Source organism: Eriocheir sinensis, chromosome 23 (assembly GCF_024679095.1).
Source record: "Eriocheir sinensis breed Jianghai 21 chromosome 23, ASM2467909v1, whole genome shotgun sequence".
NCBI lineage: Eukaryota > Metazoa > Arthropoda > Malacostraca > Decapoda > Varunidae > Eriocheir > Eriocheir sinensis.
The window spans coordinates 19269995-19291811 of NC_066531.1; the positions used below are offsets into that span (position 1 = coordinate 19269995).

General features: G+C 45.1%; 1 protein-coding gene across 5 annotated transcripts in view; it reads right to left on the bottom strand.

The window, feature by feature from the left end:
• LOC127002534 (demethylmenaquinone methyltransferase-like) overlaps positions 1 to 21419 on the bottom strand; it is a 213657-nt gene extending 192238 nt beyond the window's left edge. For all 5 annotated transcript variants that reach the window (XM_050868602.1, XM_050868603.1, XM_050868600.1 and 2 more), the window contains exon 1: positions 21266 to 21419. The gene's annotated coding sequence lies outside the window, so the exon portion shown is untranslated. The remainder of the gene's footprint in view (positions 1 to 21265) is intronic.
• Positions 21420 to 21817: the final 398 nt, after the last annotated feature.

Sequence of the window (21817 nt, forward strand, 5' to 3'; positions counted from 1 at the left end):
ATTCGAACCCTCATCATCATCAACGCTGCGAATGCGGGGTCGGCACGCTAACCACTCCGCCACCACCTCATAAACATGGAAACATGAAAATGCAGGAAACAGAAAGCCTATTGGGTCATTACGAGGTTGCCCGCTTTGGTGATTTAATCTGCTCGACAGCCACTTGGGGCCTGGGGAGCAGATGAAAGCCCCTCGATATTGAGCAGCAGATGAAAGCACCTCGATATTGAGGAGCAGATGAAAGCACCTCGATATTGAGGAGCAGATGAAAGCACCTCAATATTCAGTTTACTCCCGACGCAGCGAAGTGACGGTCGATTCTATATTTGAAGTAGTTGATAGTTTTCGCATTTACTACTTCTGAAGAAAGATTGTTCCAGTGACGGATGACTCGGTTTGAAAAGAAACTCCTTCCGATGGGAAAGACTCCGATGGTTTGGACATGTGAAGAGAGCAGGGGAGGATACAGTGCTGGGAGGTTTGGAGAGATTGGCAAGACAGGGTGCGCAGTGCAGATGTAACTAACAGATGTGGAGTAGAGGACCTGGAAACAGTGCTCAGAAGGGAGACTCCTATCGTTCGGACATGTGAAAAGCAGGGGAGGATACAGTGCTGGGAGTTTTGGAGAGATTGAAAGTAAAAGGAAGAGACCAGTTGGTAGACCTAGGAAAAGGTGGAGAAGGTGTATACAGGAAGACTTGACAGTGATGGGATTGGATGAGCATCAGGCAGAAGACAGAGCAGAATAGAGGAGACCCATAAAGCGTCCAACCGCTCAGGAAGAGTGAAAACGGACGTTAAACGAAATTATGATGATGATGATATCTCATAATAGAAGAAGAAAAGAACAGAACTAAGAACATTAAGTGACCTTGGATACGTTCAGTTCACTCCCGACGCAGTAAAGTTACTGTCAGTGGAAATGGAGTTGATCGTTTCCGCACTGACTACTTCTGCGGGGAGGCTGTTCCAGTGGCGGACGACTCTGTTCGAGGAAGGAAGTAAGGAGGAGGGAGGGATGGGAGCGAGAGTTTTTATTCTTTTCGTTAATCTTTGTTCTCTCGTTCCATCTCATCCTTCCACATGCTCACTGCCACATAAACTTCACTGCTCTGTTACTTAACTTTAATTGCTGATCATTTCACTTTACTTTCAGATTAAATAAGTTAACTTCCTCTGCATTGCGCCACGTAGGGCTACAGCAGACGCTTTTAAAATTAGGAACAGCAGACGCATTATAAATTAGGAACAGCAGACGCATTATACATTAGGAACAGCAGACGCATTTAAAATTAGGATGAGTAATCACTTAAATTAACTTGAGAAACAAACAAAGATTAACATGATTCTGAGGGGAAGTAGGCACCCGTTTATTATATATATACACATGTCTGTACATCATCAAGACCCCAAGACCCAGACCAAGCATTCCTAAACGTATACTATAGTCGCAGCACACGAGTCTGAGGTCTTCGTTATCGTGTTCTGGCAACTTGCCATTACACATGCACACACACACATACAGCTACATAATCAGCGCCCTTATTTTTTTTTTACAACAGAGGAGTGGCCGAAAGATAGAGAAGAGCTGTGTGGGTGGAGCCCCCCACACGTGCGATGCATACTCCATACGAGGGCGGACAAAGCCCTTGTATATGGATAGCAGCGGTGCGGGGCAGAAGAACTGGAGGAGACGATACAGAACGCCCAACCTCGAGGAAGCTGATTTAGTGAGAGAAGAGATGAGAAGTTTCCAGTTAAGATTTTGAGTTAAAGATAGACCGAGGATATTTAGTTCTGAAGAATTATAAGGTGACAGCTGAGTGTAGTTGAAGAATAGGGGATAGGTGTTTGGAAGATTGTGTCGAGTTGAAAGGTGGATAAATTGGGTTTTTGAGGCATTGGAAGACACAAAAACCCAAAGGTTCCTTTTATCCCAATCGGAGATGATAGCAAGGTCTGAGGTTAAGGATTCTGCAGCCTCAGTCTTATAAACTAAAACATATTTTTACGACAATTTCAATAATATGATTAATACGGACAAATGTGCCCTATGCGTAGACTATCATATAACATCGTAGGCGCCATGATACCACGATAATTCACACCTCAGTCTCGGGTGCCGCGACGAGAGCCAAGGCTGTTACACAGAGACAGCCTTGGCACAGCACCACTATAACTCCTCCTCTTCATCTCTCTCCTTTCCCTTCCCTCCTCTTCCTCCTCACTCAGGCTTAGTGATGCGGAAGACGAAGACGAGACCCTCCTTGTCACAGAAATAGTTTGGGACGATGCGCCGCTCCACCTGAAGGAATTATGACCATCATTTCAAATACGTGACCTTCTCCCCCTGGCCAGCTCCTGACCATCTCCTTATACCAGAGTGTCGTGACAGGCGCCCATACAGTGAACAGCCCCGCCAGACAGAAGCCTCGATTAGAGTAAATGTTTTCTTGTAGTCCAATGTTGCCAGATAGTTGTACTCAGCCTCTTATATTTACCAACTTCAACCCCAAAACTGTCTCCTGGGGCTGATTAACTAGATTCATTTATATCTATCGTTAAAATAGTGAATTCCTGATGTTTCTTGGCAATAGTTAGGTGTCAAAAAACGGTAAATACTATGCTCTGAGTACGATAATCTGGCAACGGTGCTCCCTACCTTCTTCCACTTCCCGTCCGCCTCCAGCTGGTCCATGTAAGGCTCCAGCTTGTCCTTGTAGGAAGGCACGGTCTGTAGGAACTCATGGCGCATCACGATGATCACGAAGCCTCCTGGAGTGCCGGAGAGGAGGAAATCAGTTAATCATTGGGGCATACGCTAGGGGGCGCGTCGTCTAGCCCACCCTAGGGAGACCGCCTCAATGTTTACTCCAGGCAAATCTGAAGTCTCTATGTAGGCTCTTTCCCATCCTAAACGGCGCCTAAGTTCGCCTGTTTGAAAAGCCTCTCGTAAAAGTTGATGGGATTACCATGAACTGTTTTGCGATCCTATAGTAGGAGTAGGTAGGAAGACACCTACCGAACGGGTGTGACCTACTCCCGGTGAGGATATATGGGAAGCGAGGAGGGTGCTGAAGCCCTTCAAAGACCCTTCCCATGTCGTCACTAACCGTTTCCCTTTTGTCTCATCAACACCAGAGAGCAGTTCAGCATGCTCTCTAAAGACAGTTCCTCTCTCTTTCTACACCACGCTACATTCACACAACACACACACCTTTTCCCAAAATTCAAAATTCAAAATGGCGAAAAATAACAATGCCACGGAGTCCCCGCCTGGGGGGGGGGACCATAAATTCCCCTTCTGGCTGCCGACTTGAGAGGTGTCCTGATAACTCCTCGAACCTCCTCCTTATCAATTTCTGCAACATTCGCGGTCTTCGTTCTAATTTTCATTCTGTGGAACACCATCTCTCCTCCTCTAAACCTTATTTTCTCTTCCTCACCGAAACACAGTTTACTGAGGCTACTGACAGCAACTTCTACTCTGTTCCCTCCTACTATCTCTATCCTAAATTTTAATCCTAAGCTGGATGTTCCACCTACGTGCGCAGCGACATCACTTGCTCTCGTGCCCACGACCTTGACTCTTCTGAATTTTCCACCATCTGGCTAAGACTTCATTGTCATTCTATTACTAAATACATCTGTGCTGTTTATCTCTCACCTAGCTCTACTAACTATGTAAAATTCTTTGACTATTTGAATTCTAAAGTGGAGCACATCTTGACTCACTCTCCCTTCGCTGAAATCTCCATCATGGGAGATTTTAATGTTCACCACCAGCTTTGGCTCTCATCCTCTTTCACAGACCAGCCTGGTGAACAAGCCTACAACTTTGCTCTCCTCAACGACCTAGAGCAGTTGGTTCAGCACCCTACACGTATTCCCGACCGTTTTGGAGACAGGCCCAACATTCTAGACCTCTTCCTTACCTCTAATCCTTTTGCTTACTCTGTCAAACTGTTCTCTCCGTTGGGTTCCTCCGACCATAACCTTATTTCTGTTTCCTGTCCTATCGCTCCTGTACATCCTCTGGACCCACCGAAGAGGCGATGCTTCTGGCATTTTGCTTCAGCTCGGTGGGACGACCTTGTTAAAGTAATTGTAGTATATCAATGGAAAAAAAAAACACGACAGATAGATCACGCCACCTTGTAGAAATGTCAGCTGTCAGTGTTTACCATCTCAGTTTGTATACAAAGCATTTCATCAAGCTTAGAGGTCACCTTGACATACGTGACCAATTGTAACTTCATTATTTTCCACTCTGAAACTCGTCACTCCTTCGAGAGAGCTCGCACGACACACACCTAGCGTCTCGTCCCTCTCACCCACGCTACGCTGTATCTTAGGTTAAGAATATATTTCTTCTAAGACAGCAAGAGTTTCCCTTCACGCCCTCAAGTCCCCGCAACCAAGCGTTACACCGTTACAACCTGAGGATGTACTTTTCCGATTTCCCGTGGAATGATTACTGCCTCCAGGAGAGAGACCCCTCTGTGTGTGCCCAGCGCATCTCAGAGGTGATTGTCTCTGGAATGGAGGCATACATTCCACGTTCTTTTTTTACTCCTCATACTAAAAATCCTTGGTTTAATCGTGCTTGTTCTCGTGCTATTAAAGATAGAGAGGCAGCTCACAAAAAGTTCCAGAGCCTTCGAACTCCCGCTAACTATGGCTTTTAAATTTCAGCCCGGAATCGGGCCAAATCTATTCTCTGACTTACCAAAACTGCTTTAATCAATAGAAAATGTCAACACCTTGCTTCTTCTAATTCTTCTCGTGACTTCTGGCATCTAGCCAAAAATGTCTCCTCCAATTTAACTTCTTCCTCTTTCCCTCTTTTCCTTAACCCTGACGGCAGCACTGCCGTCTCATCTGTCTCTAAGGCTCAAACTTTCTGTAAGAACTCCACCCTGGACGATTCTGGGCATATTCCTCCTACTCACCCCCCCCCCTCTGACTCCTTTATGCCCGTTATTAAGATTCTTCCAAATGATGTTTTCTATACACTCTCTGGCCTCAACTCTCAGAAGGCTTATGGACCTGATGGAGTCTCTTATTGTCCTTAACCCTGGAACACTGAACGTGGGTATAGATTACCCGGGGTAGGTGACGTCATTCGTGTTCCACCCTCTTCCCCACAAGCCAGCGCGCTGGGACTCCGTATAGCTTCATTCTACCCTATGGGTTTATAGGGGGAAGTCGCGTCGCTCCACTCCTCTGCCTGGATTTTGCGCTACAGACGTGTTCGGGTACCGTTTACCCACGTTCAGTGATAAGTGTATATAGAAAAATGCAAGTGTCATTAACTCCTGGATTATATACAAGGCAAATAATCCAACGCTAGGACGCAAGGAATTGCACAGGAGAAAATTCATGCATGGACTGGCCCTGCAACTAATCAAGCCCTCGGCGCGGGAACGGATGAACAACCCGTCTCAGCATCGCCAGGTGAAGCTGGCCATAAGACAGGTGTGCTCCCTCAACCTCCCCTCTGGCACAGCTGCAGGTGCTGGAGCATCGGCAGCCGAGATGAGGAACCCTATGGTCCGTTGCACGAAGTGTGACTCCAAGGCAGACAAGAAGACACGTTTCAGGTGTCACAGCTGCCGCCAACCTGTCTGCCCGAGCCACTACTTCCCCTACTGCTGTGATTGCCTCTAAGGCTGAGGTAGGTAATAAATATAAAACTAAGATTTTGAGTGCGGATGTGTGATAAAGTGTTTATGTTATGTAAAAAAAAATATATATAATAAGCCATTTCAATAAGTACTTCAAAAAAGTGGGAAGTTTCAACATCAATGACAGGAGGTTGCAAGGGATAGACACCAGTGGAGATGCTTGGTGTGGGCGATCATCAGGCTAAGCCTTTATTGTATCTTAGTAGCCTTTTATACACAGTTTCAATGGGTTTTATAAGCAAAAAACACATTATATTCCACAATTTGTCATTTCTGGTGCACTAAAAAAAGGGTGTTTTTCCTACTCTCTTCCCTACAGTTCCCGCATCGCCTGTGCATTGATGACCCCCTGGGATGAGAGCCTGACATCCTTGGAAGCGTGTGGGAGCATCTGAGCGATTTTTATGGGAGGGTTTCTTTTTGCTTATTTTTTTTGCAAAAACATTCAAAAATTTTCACTTTTTTACATTCCTTTCTTTTTGCTTTTTAATTTAAGTTTCTTAAAGTAAGTTTTCTAATTTAATAGTTTCATTACTAAGTAAGAGGATTATATTTAGTGTGTACGGGATAGGATTAATAAATTTGTATATTTACTATTTTTCTTTAATTTTCCAAAATCGGGTATAAACTACCCACGTTCAGTGGCCTTGTAACAGGGAAACAGGTTCAGTGTTCCAGGGTTAAAAACTATGCTTCCGTGCTGACACCCTGCCTGGTCAAACTCTTTCGTCTCTGCCTATCAATATCTACCTATCCTCCCTGTTGGAAGTATGCCTTTGTACAGCCTGTGCCTAAGAAGGGTGACCGTTCCAATCACTCAAAGTACCGCCCTATAGCTTTACTTTCCTGTCTATCTAAAGGTTTTGAATCAATCCTTAACCAGAAGATTCAAAAGCACCTTTCCACTTGCAACCTTCTATCTGATCGCCAGTATGGGTTCCGCAATGGGCGTTCTACTGGCGATCTTCTTGCTCTCTTAACTGGCTCTTGGTCATCCTCTTGTAGCCATTTCGGTGAAACTTTCTCAGTTGCGCTAGACATATCGAAAGCCTTCGATAGAGTCTGGCACAAGTCTTTGCTTTCTAAACTGCCCTCTTTCAGATTATATCCCTCTCTCTGTTCCTTTATCTCCAGTTTCCTTTCCGGCCGTTGTATCTCTGCGGTGGTAGACGGTCACTGTTCTTCCATCAACAGTTGTGTTCCACAGGGCTCTGTCCTATCAGCCACTCTCTTCTTGTTATTCATCAGTGATCTTCTTTCAATAACAAACTGTCCTGTCCACTCATACGCCGACGACTCCACTCTGCATTATTCAACTTCTTTCAATAGAAGCCCATCCAAACAGGAAGTACACGACTCCAGACTGGAGGCTGCAGAACGCTTAACCTCACACCTTGCAATCATTTCCGATTGGGGTAGAAGAAACCTTGTGTCCTTCAATGCCTCAAAAACTCAATTTCCCCACCTATCAACAATAATTCCACTCACACAACTCTTATGGACAGCGTGGAGTCTAAGGCTCTTCGTCTCATCAGTTCTCTTCCTCTTACTGACAACCTTCTACCTCTTAATTGAATTCCGCCGCTATGTTGCCTCTTTTTCTATCTTTTATCGATATCTTCATGATGACTGCTCTTCTGAACTTGCTAACTGCAGCCTCCCTCCCTCCCGCGGCCCCGCTGCACACGACTTTCTACTCATGTTCATTCCTATACTATCCAAACCCCTTATGCAAGAGGTAAACTCTGGAACAACCTTCCTTCGTCAATATTTCCTCCTGCCTATAACTAGACTTATTTCAAGAAGAGTGTATCAAGACACCTCTCCACTCGAAATTGACCTCTCTTTTGGCTACTCTTTACTTTTATCTTTCATGGGAGCGGCGAGTAGCGGGCTTTTTTTTGTACTCTTTTTGTTGCCCTTGAGCCGTGTCCTTTAATGTAAAAAAACAAATTACTAATACCTTTGGGCACGGTGGAGTGTCCGCTGCCGATAAACTCCAGGAAGTCGTTGGTATAGATGCCAGTCTCCCGCTGCTTCATCATGCCCTCCGACGGGTCCACACCGTCTATGTGCCTGTGGGAGCGGCTGTAGTAGTTGTAGTAGTAGTAGTAGAAGTTATAGCAGTAGTAGTAGTTGTTGGGAATCAGTAAATTTACCCTACCCAACAGTTAGGTCACTCGCAAAGTGAATAACACACCCGTCAGACAATCCCAAACAAACAAGTGCTTACCAGCTTTTAGGTGGTGAAGGTATCCAACAAGCAACTCCAGACAGCCGAACAAATAATAATCCTACCGGATCCGTGTAGTAAAATCTATCTGTCTCAAATAACTGCTGGGGGCACTTAGCTGAGAAGCGGGTTTCAAAAGATATTGTTGTCTCTGAAGTATCGTTGCCGGGTGTAGTATCCCTCAGTCAGTTAATAGAAGGTACACTGCGTCCGAGTTAATGGGCGGGCTGCAGTGCCTTGGTCTTTACTTTGTGAAGACCGGTGGTGGAGTGAGAGAAAACCAACCACGTGGGTCTGAAGCGATATGTTTAATTTCTCTCGCCAGATGGCGTGGCTTTCCTCTCTGTTTCCATCGGTTAAATTATCCTTGCTCTTTAATTTTAATTCAGCAAGAACAATTAGTTATTATTTCATGAAAGGAAACACTTCACTAGTGTTATTCCTTTCATGGTAAATGTGGTTAGTCTTCAGGCAGTGAATAAGTTGATTCTGTCTCGGTTTGGGAGCCGATGACCGAAGTATTTAAGTACCATCCAAGGCTTATTTGAGCTCAGACGATACTCATAGTTTGCTTGAACTCTCGGCCCGAGATTAGTTCCATAAGGGAAATAGTTAATTTGTCTAGTCCCCCGGTTAACTGGCCTAATTCCTAACATAGTATAGTCTATCAATTTTAACTTGAGCCCTTGGGCGCGACACAAGGATTCCCCACGAGACCGCGCTGGTGCCACATCACTCCATTACTTTCCTCAGAGAGGGTGTCTCTCTCTCTCTCTCTCTCTCTCTCTCTCTCTCTCTCTCTCTCTCTCTCTCTCTCTCTGCATGGCTGCGCAGGGCGCCAGAGTGAGATCTACTTCATTTGTCCATTGTGGCGTAACGTTGAATGGTGCGGCCTGGCGCCTGTTGCCAAGGTCCGTCAGGCGGCAACGTTGCATGAGCCACGTTGCCAAGTGATATGGAAGGTTTACTGAGTCGTTGTCTTTCCCTCTAATCCCAGGTCGAGTGCCCCAGTCTGCGGGATCTGCGAGAGCAGTACCTCTCCCGGTGTCGTGATGTGCATGGGAATTTTTCCCTTTCCCTAATGCTGGGTGAAAAGGCGTTCACCCCTGGACATGACGTCATGGGGTATCTGCAGGAGATGGGCATCCTCCATCTCTTGTAGGGTCTCTTTATAGAAAGTTCTTTGTATTTCACTAATGCATTTTTAATAAACATTTTATTATATTTTAAACTAGTGCTATATCTGAATGGACCATTTCAAAACTATCTTCCTAATAACTTTTATCACCCTTAGATTATTTTAATTATTTGCCTTCCATTTTATTACTCCGGTGCCATATGACCAAGATGTTGCGGCGCCATGAAAGAAACTCTAAATCAATCAATCAATCAATCCCTCTAATCCCAAGCCATTCATAACACCACGCAGTCGTATTATGAATGTATGTAAATTCCATAAATAGATAACGTACAGACTAACAGTGAGACAAAACGTCATGCGCAGGTCATCGCTAGATCTGTAAACAATGGGGGTTTCGCCGGGCCAAGTCACAGGGCTCAATTTTAATTTAGAGTTGATGGACTATAGTAATGCCGCTCCTGCCCGCTCTCAGTTCCCACCCAGCGCCCCTGCCTCTACACAAGCTGCCGTAATTTCCAAGACATCATCTTCATCTCTTGGCGTTAGACTCGTGTTGAGGCTGAGGCACTGGTAGGCAGAAGGCAGTGGACTGGAGGATATTTAAGTATGGTGACCGGACATCCCCCTGTCTGCGGCTCTGCGGCACCCACCTGAAGCCTTCCCGGTGGAGTTCGCGGCCCACGCAGCCCGTCCCAGCGGCCACGTCCAGCACCCTAGCCTTAGCTCGCCGCTCCGGGGGTACCCAGCGCAGCGCCTCCTCCAGCGTGATGGCGGGGCCACGGTACCCGCCTTTCCAGATCATCTAAGGGGACGGGGAAGCGGGTGGTTACAGGTGGGTGCCCTAGGGGCCGCATTACTTCACTCCCGGACCTCAAGGAGTAGTCGCCGGTTTAACGCAAAATCATTCCAGCGATACCCCATGATTCTGCGTAGGCACTTGGTACCGAAGGCATCTCTCTCTCTCTCTCTCTCTCTCTCTCTCTCTCTCTCTCTCTCTCACCATCTCCTCGTAGTTCTCGGACCACTCGTTGGACCACTCGTTGTAGCCGACCACCATCTCCTCCGGCGTGACCCCCGGCCTGTGGACTTTCGCGATCACCCTCATTGCCACGTCGCCCCGACTGCCGCCCTCAGACATTATCCTGCAGCAGGGAAGAGACAGAAGAATCACAGGCAGGGCATGAATACAGTACAGTACAATTCCTTTATACATCCTTTATATATTTACAATGGTAGGTACGGTTTTCTAGCCCCGCGCCGCACTCCTGGCTGATTTGCCGGGTGGCTCTCCGCCCACCTCCATGGCAAGTGTGGCCTGCCTCTCTCTCTCTCTCTCTCTGGAATGGAATAGACTAAGCAATCATATAGTTAGTGCAGTGACGGTAGCTTGGTTTGAGTAGACTGGATAGCTACATGGACGAGGATGACAGGTGATAGTGAGGTATGGGTGCAGTAAGGCTCTCCGGCTTATTGCACGGCCAGCTGAAGTTGCTCACTCTCTCTCTCTCTCTCTCTCTCTCTCTCTCTCTCTCTCTGTGTCTGTGTGTGTGTGTGTGTGTGTGTGTGTGAGAGAGAGAGAGAGAGAGAGAGAGAGAGAGAGAGAGAGAGAGAGAGAGAGAGAGAGAGAGAGAGACTCGATATCACTCTGTGATAAAATAAAAACACACACACACACACACACACACACACACACACACACACACACACACACTCCCAGGCTTCACGGTCTGACAGGGCGGCAGTTTGAGTCAGCTCAGGCCGGATTCTTTCCGTTGACTAGGAGTGGTTACTATCCCCCCTTGAGCAAAGGGGATGGGGTGTGTGGTGTGTGAGGTCCTGGCAGTACCCATAGATCGACGATAAAGAGCACTTGCTCATGTCGGGAGGGTACCTGCTGCTGGCGATTACGAGACCAACGCGTGATCAAGTCGTGGTGAATTACACACACACACACACACACACACACACACACACACACACACACACACACACTTTACACGTGGCAATTCCTGGCCGGCAATACACCCGCGACGATCTAGCGGCGAGAGCCTCTGGGTGCTCTCGGAGAAAGTACCTTCACACGTGGGAGGAGCCGCCGGGAGCATCAAGACGTAAACTGCTAGTAAATGCAAGGGCATGAATTCACCCCAGACACCCCAAAAGGCTACTACCATATCTTAAAACCACAATGAGTTTGGTCCATCAGCCTAATATTGTAGAAATACTTTAAGTAAACGAGTTTTATCATAAGTAGTATTGATTGATTGATTGATTGTTTATTGTTGCATTAAACAACAAAGGAGAAGGGAGGAACATGCCATCCCAACCCCCAGGCATTACATAGTGTGATTATATAATACACGAAAATAACCGTTCCTTATACCTCCTTCGATATCTCGCAAAGAGATAAACATTTCCCGTAATGTTGCTGCCACTCTCTCAAAAGTTGTTTTCCGCAGACTCTGCTTCTTGTAGAGCTTATCTTGTGGGTCCCACAAGTGTCGATGCTGTCTCACTTCCTCTAGCAATGCCATCTCGGCCTCCCGGCTCCAAATCTTGTTATCTGCATCTGTTATTTCTTGTTTTATTGGCGCCGACATGTTGTTTACCCGGCCGTCAGTCGGCAATACAAGGCGGACACGCTCAGCTGCAGAGAACTTGCCGCGAGAAGAGCTCCCAGACCCAGACCCAGACCAAAAATGCTGCCGCGCCTGTATTGCCAGCCGCGAATTGCCAGGTGTAAAGCCGCCTTTAGAGGTGAGGTTCGTGATTTAAATGAGAAGAGATCGCAAGAAGAGAAGAGGGAGTTTTTTTGGAGAGTAATGGATATGAAAGTGAGAAAGTAGTTCATAGGGTCGAGAGGAAGAAGGGAATAAAACTAACAGAAAAGGAGGAAGGGTGGAAAGTGACATATACGAATATTAATGGAATAGTTTCATCGTGGATAGAGTTAACGACTATTTGAGAGACAAAGAACCTGATATTGTGGGGCTGACGGAAACTAAGTTGTGACCCAATTGAGGTGGTGGGGATTGGAGAAGGTGCAAACAACATATGGAGGAGAGACAGAAAGATAAAACAGGGAGGAGGTGTGATGTTGATGGTTAAAAAAGGCATTAAGGTGGAGGAGGTAATTGAGGGTGAAGGCTTGACAGAGGTGTTAAAGTGAAAATTGTGGATGCTGAAGGAAGAAGGAGGCATTATGTTGTAGGGTATGTGCCCCCATGAAAGAGCGTATGGGGTTGCGGGAATATAAACAAATGATATAAGAGACGGTGAGTTGCAAGGATGAAATGTTGAAGGCGTGTGAGAGAATACTTAAAATGGGTGATTTCAACTGCATGGAGGTGGAATGGGAGGATTGGGACACGCAGGGAGCAGACGAGTCGTGGGGAGGAAGACTACTGCAACTGGCAGTGGAACATGTGCTGACTCAGTGGATCAAGGAACATACCTGATTCGGGAAAGAAGGCGAGGCATCAAGACTAGACCTGGTATATATTTAGCAAGGCGCCGGAAATAATAGAAAATCTTAACGTAGATTGTCCAATAGCGAAGAGTGACCATGAGGTTGTGGAATTTGAAGTATCAGAAAAGAAAACGATTGACCGAAAAGAAAATCACAAAATTGGGAGAAGTAACTACTGTGACTTTGTTAGCATGAGAACCTTTTTTGAAAATGCAAATTGGAGTGGGCTGTTCAAAGCCAACAGTACACAAGATAAGTAGGAGGTGTTTTTAAAGCTATACAAGGAAACCGAAAATAGATATGTCCCCAAGGTAACCAAAAAGGATGTTGGTAAAAAGGAGTGGTTTAACAAGAGATCCGAGATAATTAGAAAGAGAAAAGAGGAAGCTTGGAAGGGATGGAGGAGACGAAGAATAATTAACTCGTGGAACGATTTCAAACGAGCAAGGAATGAATATACAAAGATTAGAAGAGAAGAAAAAAGGAAATATGAAAAAGATATAATCGACAAGTGAAAAGACCTACCCAAACTATTTTATAGACGTGTGAACGGCAAATTAAAGAATAGAGAAAAAATCGATAAACTGAAAATGGATGAAACCACATATGAGGACCCAGCAAAGATGGCAGAGGTGATGAATAACAGCTTCCATAGAATTTTACAAAAGAAGAATTTGTACAACTCCCGGGCCAGGAAAAAGGAAGAGTTATGCAAGATATTCAGTTAACGGTGCAGGAGGTCAAAGAAAGTTTGAACAAATTGGATGTAAGAAAGGCGACGGGGCCGGATGGAGTATCAGGGTGGATCTTGAAAGAATGTAGTGATCAACTTGCAGAGAAACTGCACTCCATAATGAGTGCCTCTCTGAGTGAAGAAAAGGTACCACAAGATTGGAAGAGAGCAAACATAGTACGGTACCGATTTTTAAGGGAGGCAAGAGAGCGGACCCATTAAATTACAGACCGGTATCACTCACTAGTGTGGTTGCGAAGGTATGTGAGAGACTGGTTAAAAACAGGTGGCCGGATTTCTTAGAAAGTGAGAAAATTATATCGGATTTCCATCGAGAGAGAGAGAGAGAGAGAGAGAGAGAGAGAGAGAGAGAGAGAGAGAGAGAGAGAGAGAGAGAGAGAGAGAGAGAGAGAGTGTGCACACGTTCACACGTGAATGCTGATGAAGGAGCGGATCATCAAAGTCTCGACTCTAGATAATACGCCTCGTCTTCTCTCTGGTGTTATTATTTTGTAGTGATATCTTGGTTTAACATGTGTTACATACACATGCTACATTTATTTTCACCTCTTAATTACGGATAAAGCCTCCCTTACACTTCCTGAATAGCAGTGAACCTCTCCGCCACTCACAGCCGAACACGACGAACATCGTTTATTCACAACAACACTTGAGTAGCACTACTGCGACGTTGCCGGTTGGAGGGAAGGCTTACCACAGTGGGTACAGGAACTCATTTCCGCAAATTTACCAGGAACATCAACAGCTCTCTCCTCCTGAATTTTGCAAAATCCAGAAAGTTGAGAATTGCGGGTCCCTGGTACCAGAGACCACAGCTGGGACTTTATATAGCGATGCCGGAGGTGTAGCTAAGGAGATCGACCACATTCTCGTAAATACTCGTTGGAGGATCCTTCAGAACTGCAGGGTTTACCGGAGTGCTGTGTTCTTTGCAACTGACCATAGGCTTGTTGTTGCAACACTCAAGCTTCATGTTAGGTCAAAAAGAATCTCGAGATGCAACACTACTGTGTTCCATCTCGAGAGGCTGAAGGACCTGGCATGTGCTCAGGAGTATGCAGTGACGGTCTCAAATCGGTTCGATGTGCTCAGCACCCTGGAAGACCCTGTAGAACTGTGGAATACCTTCAAACGTAAGACTCTGCAAGATGTCGAGGAGTGCACTGGAGAGCGCCCGAGATCTAGGAGTGCCTTTGCCTCGGTGGAGACGTTTGATAATATTGAGGAAAGTCGCGCTGCCAGACTTGCTGGGAAGCGGGACCAATACAGGGCTCTGTCGCGTAGGACTAGAGCTCTCCTGAGGAGAGACAAGGAGAGGTATGTCAGGAGTCTCGCTGAGGAAGTCGAGGGCCATTTAAATGCGAATGACCCCCAACCTGCTTATCGAGCCGTGAAGATGCTCCGCTCCAAGTCTCCCTCTTATTAGGTGAGCACTATCCGAACAGCTGACGGCTGCCTCGTGTTTTATATGAATGGGCAGAGGGCACGTTGGGCTGAGAACTTTGAGCAGCTGTACATGGTGGACTCTCCACGTCGGCAGCTTCCAGTTGCTAGGTTACAAGTGGTGGATGCTGACCCACCCATTGACGAAAGTTCATCCTCTCTGGTTGAGGTCAAAGAGGCTGTGGGTAAGTTGAGGGGTGGGAAGGCACTTGGGATGCTGTCCGGATCTTCAATCAACCTTAACTTCAGCAACTTCGGCCAAGAGGAGCACCGGGAGGCAGCATGGGCCAAGCAAGTCATACATCACGCCAGCCACCATAAATAAAATTAGCAGGCTGGGGCCGTCTATAACGCCCCTCAAAAAACCCTACCGGCGCTACAGACAGCACAAAAAAGTGTAGCAAATCTGAGGCATTCCAGTGGAAAACAAGTTCGCGGTCCTCGGCCGGTGTTTCTGGAGTGACGGGAGGAAATGTTGTGGGCAGCCCGGCGTGGCGATAACTCTCATCAATGTATTTTAGTCTATCCGATCCTGATCTGCGCATGCGCAGAACCCAATGTTTACTATCACAGAGTGTTGATATTAGTTTGTCCAGGCAAGATGGCGGCAATACAGCATGCTAGTTTTTATGAGAGAATGGCCAAATTCCAGGATGACATTCAAGGGTTATCACATTTATCACATTTACCGACATACAAGGGATATAGGTTATCACATTTATAACATGTTCTGTGGAACATCATCTCTCCTCCTCTAAACCTCATCTTCTCTTCCTTACCGAAACACAGGTTTCTGAGGCTACTGACAATCTACTCTGTTCCCTCCTACTATCTCTATCCTAAATTTCAATTCAAAGCTGGATGTTGCGCCTACGTGCGCAACGACATTACTTGCTCTCGTGCCCACGACCTTGACTCTTCTGAATTTTCCACCATCTGGTTAAGACTTCACTGTCATTCTATTACTAAATACATCTGTGCTGTTTATCTCTCACCTAACTCTACCAACTATGTAAAATTCTTTGACTATTTGAATTCTAAAGTGGAGCACATCTTGACCCACTCTTCCTTCGCTGAAATCTCCATCCTAGGAGATTTCAATGTTCACCACCAGCTTTGGCTTTCATCCTCTTTCACTGACCATCCTGGTGAACAAGCCTACAACTTTGTTATCCTCAACGACCTAGAGCAGTTGGTCCAGCACCCTACACGTATTCCCGACCGTCTTGGAGATCGGCCCAACATTCTAGACCTCTTCCTTACCTCAAACCCTTCTGCTTATTCTGTCAAACTGTTCTCTCCGTTGGGCTCCTCCGATCACAATCTTATTTCTGCATCCTGTCCTATCGCTCCTGTACACCCTCTGGGCCCACCGAAGAGACGATGCTTCTGGCATTTTGCTTCAGCTCGGTGGGACGACCTGAGGATGTACTTTTCCGATTTCCCGTGGAATGATTATTGCTTCCAGGATAGAGACCCCTCTGTGTGTGCTCAGCGCATCACAGAGGTGATTGTCTCTGGAATGGAGACATACATTCCTCGTTCTTTCTCTATTCCTCACGCAAAAAAGCCTTGGTTTAATCACGCTTGTTCTCGTGCTGTCAATGATAGAGAGGTAGCTCACAAAAGGTACTAGAGCCTTCAAACTAATGCTAATTATGAACTTTACATTTCTGCCCGAAATCGTGCCAAATCTATTCTCCGACTAACCAAAAATTCTTTCATTAATAGAAAATGTCAAAACCTTGCTTTCTCTAACTCTTCCCGTGACTTCTGGCATCTAGCCAAAAACATCTCCTCCAACTTCACTTCTTCATATTTCCCTCCACTCCTCAGTCCTGACGGCAACACTGCCGTCTCATCTATCTCTAAGGCTGAACTCTTCTCTCAAACTTTTTCTAAAAACTCCTCTCTGGACGATTCTGGGCATATTCCTCCTACTCATCCCCCCTCTGACTCCTTTATGCCTGTTATAAAGATTCTTCAAAATGATGTTTTCTATGCCCTCTCTGGCCTCAATCCTCAGAAGGCTTATGGACCTGATGGAGTGCCTCCTATTGTCCTTAAAAACTGTGTCTCCGTGCTGTCACCCTGCCTGGTCAAACTCTTTCGCCTCTGCCTGTCAACATCTACCTTTCCTTCTTGCTGGAAGTATGCCTTCATACAGCCTGTACCTAAGAAGGGTGACCGCTCCCATCCCTCAAACTACCGTCCTATTGCTTTACTTTCTTGTCTATCTAAAGCTTTTGAATCAATCCTTAACCGGAAGATTCAAAAGCACCTTTCCAATTCTGACCTTCTATCTGATCGCCAGTATGGGTTCCGCAAGGGGCGTTCTACTGGTGATCTCCTAGCCTTCTTAACTGACTCTTGGTCATCCTCTCTTAGCCCTTTCGGTGAAACTTTTGCTATTGCGCTGGACATATCAAAAGCTTTTGATAGGGTCTGGCACAAATCTTTGCTTTCTAAACTACCCTCCTACGGTTTATATCCTTCTCTCTGTACCTTTATCTCCAGTTTCCTTTCTGACCGTTCTATTTCTGCCGTGGTAGACGGTCACTGTTCTTCCCCTAAATCTATTAACAGTGGTGTCCCACAGGGTTCTGTCCTATCTCCCACTCTTTTTCAGTTGTTCATTGATGATCTTCTTTCCAAAACGAACTGTCCTATCCATTCCTACGCCGATGATTCCACTCTGCATTACTCAACTTCTTTTAATAGAAGACCCACCCTTCAGGAACTTAACGACTCAAGGCTGGAGGCTGCAGAACGCTTAGCCTCAGACCTTACTATTATTTCCGATTGGGGCAAGAAGAACCTGGTGTCCTTCAACGCCTCAAAAACACAGTTTCTCCACCTATCCACTCGACACAATCTTCCAAACAACTATCTCCTATTCCTTGACAACACCCAGCTATCACCTTCCTCAACACTAAACATCCTCCGTCTATCCTTAACTCAAAATCTCAACTGGAAACTTCATATCTCATCTCTTACTAAATCAGCTTCCTCGAGGCTGGGCGTTCTGTACCGTCTCCGCCAGTTCTTCTCCCCTGCACAGTTGCTGTCCATATACAGGGGCCTTGTCCGCCCTCGTATGGAGTATGCATCTCATGTGTGGGGGGGCTTCACTCACACAGCTCTTCTGGACAGAGTGGAGGCTAAGGCTCTTCGTCTCATCAGCTCTCCTCCTCATACTGATAGTCTTCTACCTCTTAAATTCCGCCGCAATGTTGCCTCTCTTTCTATCTTCTATCGATATTTCCACGCCGACTGCTCTTCTGAACTTGCTAACTGCATGCCTCCCCCCCTCCCGCGGCCTCGCTGCACTTGACTTTCTACTCATACTCATCCCTATACTGTCCAAACCCCTTATGCAAGAGTTAACCAGCATATTCACTCTTTCATCCCTCACGCTGGTAAACTCTGGAACAATCTTCCTTCATCTGTATTTCCTCCTGCCTACGACTTAAACTCTTTCAAGAGGAGGGTATCAGGACACCTCTCCTCCCGAAACTGACCTATCTTTCGGCCACCTCTTTGGATTCTGTTTAGGAGCAGTGAGTAGCGGGCTTTTTTTTTTTATTAATGTTTGCTTTTTGTGTGCTCTTGAACTGTCTCCTTTGCTGTAAAAAAAAAAAAAAAAAAAATACAAGGGGTATAGGTTATTACATTTATTACAATTACCGACATACAAGGGGTATAGGTTATCACATTTATCACATTTACCGACGTACAGGGGGTGCAGGTTATCTCACCAATCACATTTACCGACGTACAAGGGGTGCAGGTTATCTCACTCATCACATTTACCGACACAGGGGAAGGTGGGGCAAAACGGCACCCTTAAGGTTTCACTCCAGATTATGCATCAATTTTGTAGTATATTCAGAGATAGCTGGTGTTTTTGCAATCTTTATTCATCATTAAACAAAATAAACTCTCTTTGGAAGAACTACTTTGGATCCTTTACTCATGAATTTAAAAAAATAAAATAGCCACAAGTGGACGATTTTGTACAACGGTCGGGGCAAAACGGACCTCACGTATGGGGCAAAATGGCCCTCATATGGAAATGTTTGGTAACATGCCAAACATACGTTTTGACAGATAATCACATTAGAAAGATTACTTAACAAAACTAAAATAATCTAGGTCTTATTCCATTAGAAAACAATTGCTCTTAGGCTCAGTAGCATGAACAACAATGAATTCCAAATGAAAAGTGATATTACCTTCCTGAACATCAAGTTCTTATTCCATTACAAAAATAAATGATCTGTGGCTCAATAGCATGAACACCAGTGAACTCTCATGAAACTACTCACAAGTTAAAGTGAAATTACCTTTCTCAACATAAAAGTTCTTAATGCATTACAAAAATAATTGTTATTTTGCTCAATAGCATGAACAACATGAACTCACAAACGAAAAGTGACATTATCTTCCTGAACATAAAATTAATATTCATATAAAAGAAACAGAGAACACTTTGTCCTTATCTTTGTTCACTGAAGTTGTGAGTTAGTTAGCAGCAAAAAATAATTATTATTGTTAAGTGGGCCGTTTTGCCCCAAGGGCAATGAAAATGTTAACAAAAATCTCAGCGGAACAATGGCGGTGCAGAAAAATGTTTCAGTAGTCAGACTCATGCACAGAGTAATACCAAAGAATCATGCAATAACACATGAAATTATGAGTCACAGTACTCCTATAAACACGATTTTATCAGACCCTTACCAATAGATCAGCTGGTGATAAAATATTCTGGGATTTTTCACACACAAACAAACGACGGCGTCCAAACTTGCCCCGATGTCACAGCTGACTAATGAGCCGAGGAGTAAGTCCATATCATTATCAATAGCTGGCAGAAGCTAAAAACACAGAAAACGGGGTGGTCCATATTACCCACCCATGCCATTTTGCCCCACCTCCCCCTACAAGTGGTGCAGGTTATCTTATTTATCACATTTACCGACATACAAGGGGTGCAGGTTATCTCATTTATCACATTTGCTGACATACAAGAGGTGCAGGAGTCAACTTTCATATTTCACGCATTTTCCAAATTCAAAACATACGTCATCCTTTACTTTCATAAAAAACAAATATAAACTCGGGTGGGACAGATCACAATAAGTAAGCGAGAAAAGACACGGTACCGTGCCGAAAATAATCCGCCCTCTGTATGTAAACAAAGTCCGCGCATGCGCAGATCAGGATGGGATGTTCACCCATAGCGGATCGTTGGCAACACTGCTTACATCACAATGGCCGCTTCCCCGCTCCAAGTAAAACAAATGTAGGCTATGCCTTTTCACTGGTGTTCTAATGCGATTCTGTTGATTTCTCGACCTCATTTAAAATGCATATTAGTCGATTTCATGCTCCCCCACCGAAAAAACCCGTGTTCCCACAGGTCCCCCAAGATCGTTTAGGGAAGGGGATAGGCATAACTTGAAAAGAGGCATAACTCGAAAAGTAGACATTTGCGACGGAAATGAGGAACAAAATCACGGAATTCTCTACATCTATTACTAGAAAAACATGAACCACGTGAGGAAATCGTTGGTTGGGTGAAACCGTAAATTGACCAAAAAAAGTTACTGCAAAATAATAGCAGTTTTCTTAAATGCATAATAATAACTTAGTATTCGTCAATGCAAAGTAATGGCTTAGTTTCATAAATGCAAACGAATCGCTTAGTATTCTTAAATGCAAAATAATAGCTTTGTAATTCAATTCACAATAGCCTACTAGTTTCCTAAATGCGCCGGCTGGCATGGTCGATGACGTCATTACATAACATTGTCAAGCGAGAGTTAAATGGTTTCATCATTATATATTTTTAGATCATATCAGAATATTTGTGCAAGTTATCAATGTTTTCTTCGTATTTTCTTAGGGAGGACGTTGCAGGAATGAATACAACATTTATTCAAATGCATAATAGCCTTGTAAACAACTTTAGCTGTCCTTGACTAAATTTGAACGAAATGTAAAAAGAGACATTTTCCTCCACAAATTACAAACTTGTTATCAGTGTGCACAACTGACAAATTCATATATAATAAATTATGGAGAGTGTATATGTGGTGACATATCTGAACATTAGCCTCTTTCCATGCGGTGTATATATTTTAAAGTCGGGGCCGGTGAACGAAACTCAGTGGACAGTGTGTCAACACTTGTGTACCACGATTGTACAACAGTAGTTTTCCTGGGTTATTGGTCATGGAGATCCCTGACTTTAGGCACTGTAAAGCCAAAGACAGGGAGGGGATGGTAGTTGGGGTAGTGCTAATTGCCATTTGAGCTATGTAAAAAAGCAACGAAAAGGGGGTGGGGGGGTGAAAAGGGGCAGTATACACGATTTGCCGTTTCTGTTGTAACCGACGGTGGAATTTACGAGCTCACATAACTATACACGGAAGGAAGTACTCTTGTAGGTGATACAATCCTTTCACTTTCTTATTCCAGAAACATCAGTACAAACCTCTTGTGCTGCTACGAGGCAACCCACGGAAGTACTTACCAGGAATCGGTGTTCGGTCCCTCAGGCTGCCCCTCCGTCGCTGCGTCAATCTAGGTTACACGCGACACAACAACTGGTCACATGCGTTCGGAAGAGTATTTAGGAGCCTCAAAGGGTACGTCATGGTTACACTTATGACAGGCCACGCGCCACTACCGCCGGACTCCTCATATGTGAGCTCCGTCACCTCAGGCAGCCGTGCGCCACCCTACAGTGTTGCCACCGGCCGTTGGGGTAGATTCCCTGGGACAAGGTTACCCGAGGTCTCCTCAGAATAGTATACTCAGTATGACTTGATTAACGATGAGTGAAGGGTATTTGCTTTGGAGACTATTTGAGAAAATATCACCCGCTAAGAGTTAAAAAGTAAAGTTGATTATGGCGGAATCTGAAAACTTTCCATCGCCTATAGATGACTGAACTTCTGTTGGAGAAACAAGCAATGAAACCTACTCGTTCCCGGATCCGATGCGCGTTAACAAACAACGTCGTTGTCCGAGAATTACAATGCATTTCTTATACATTTTTATTTTCTTGAAAATGAAGATTACG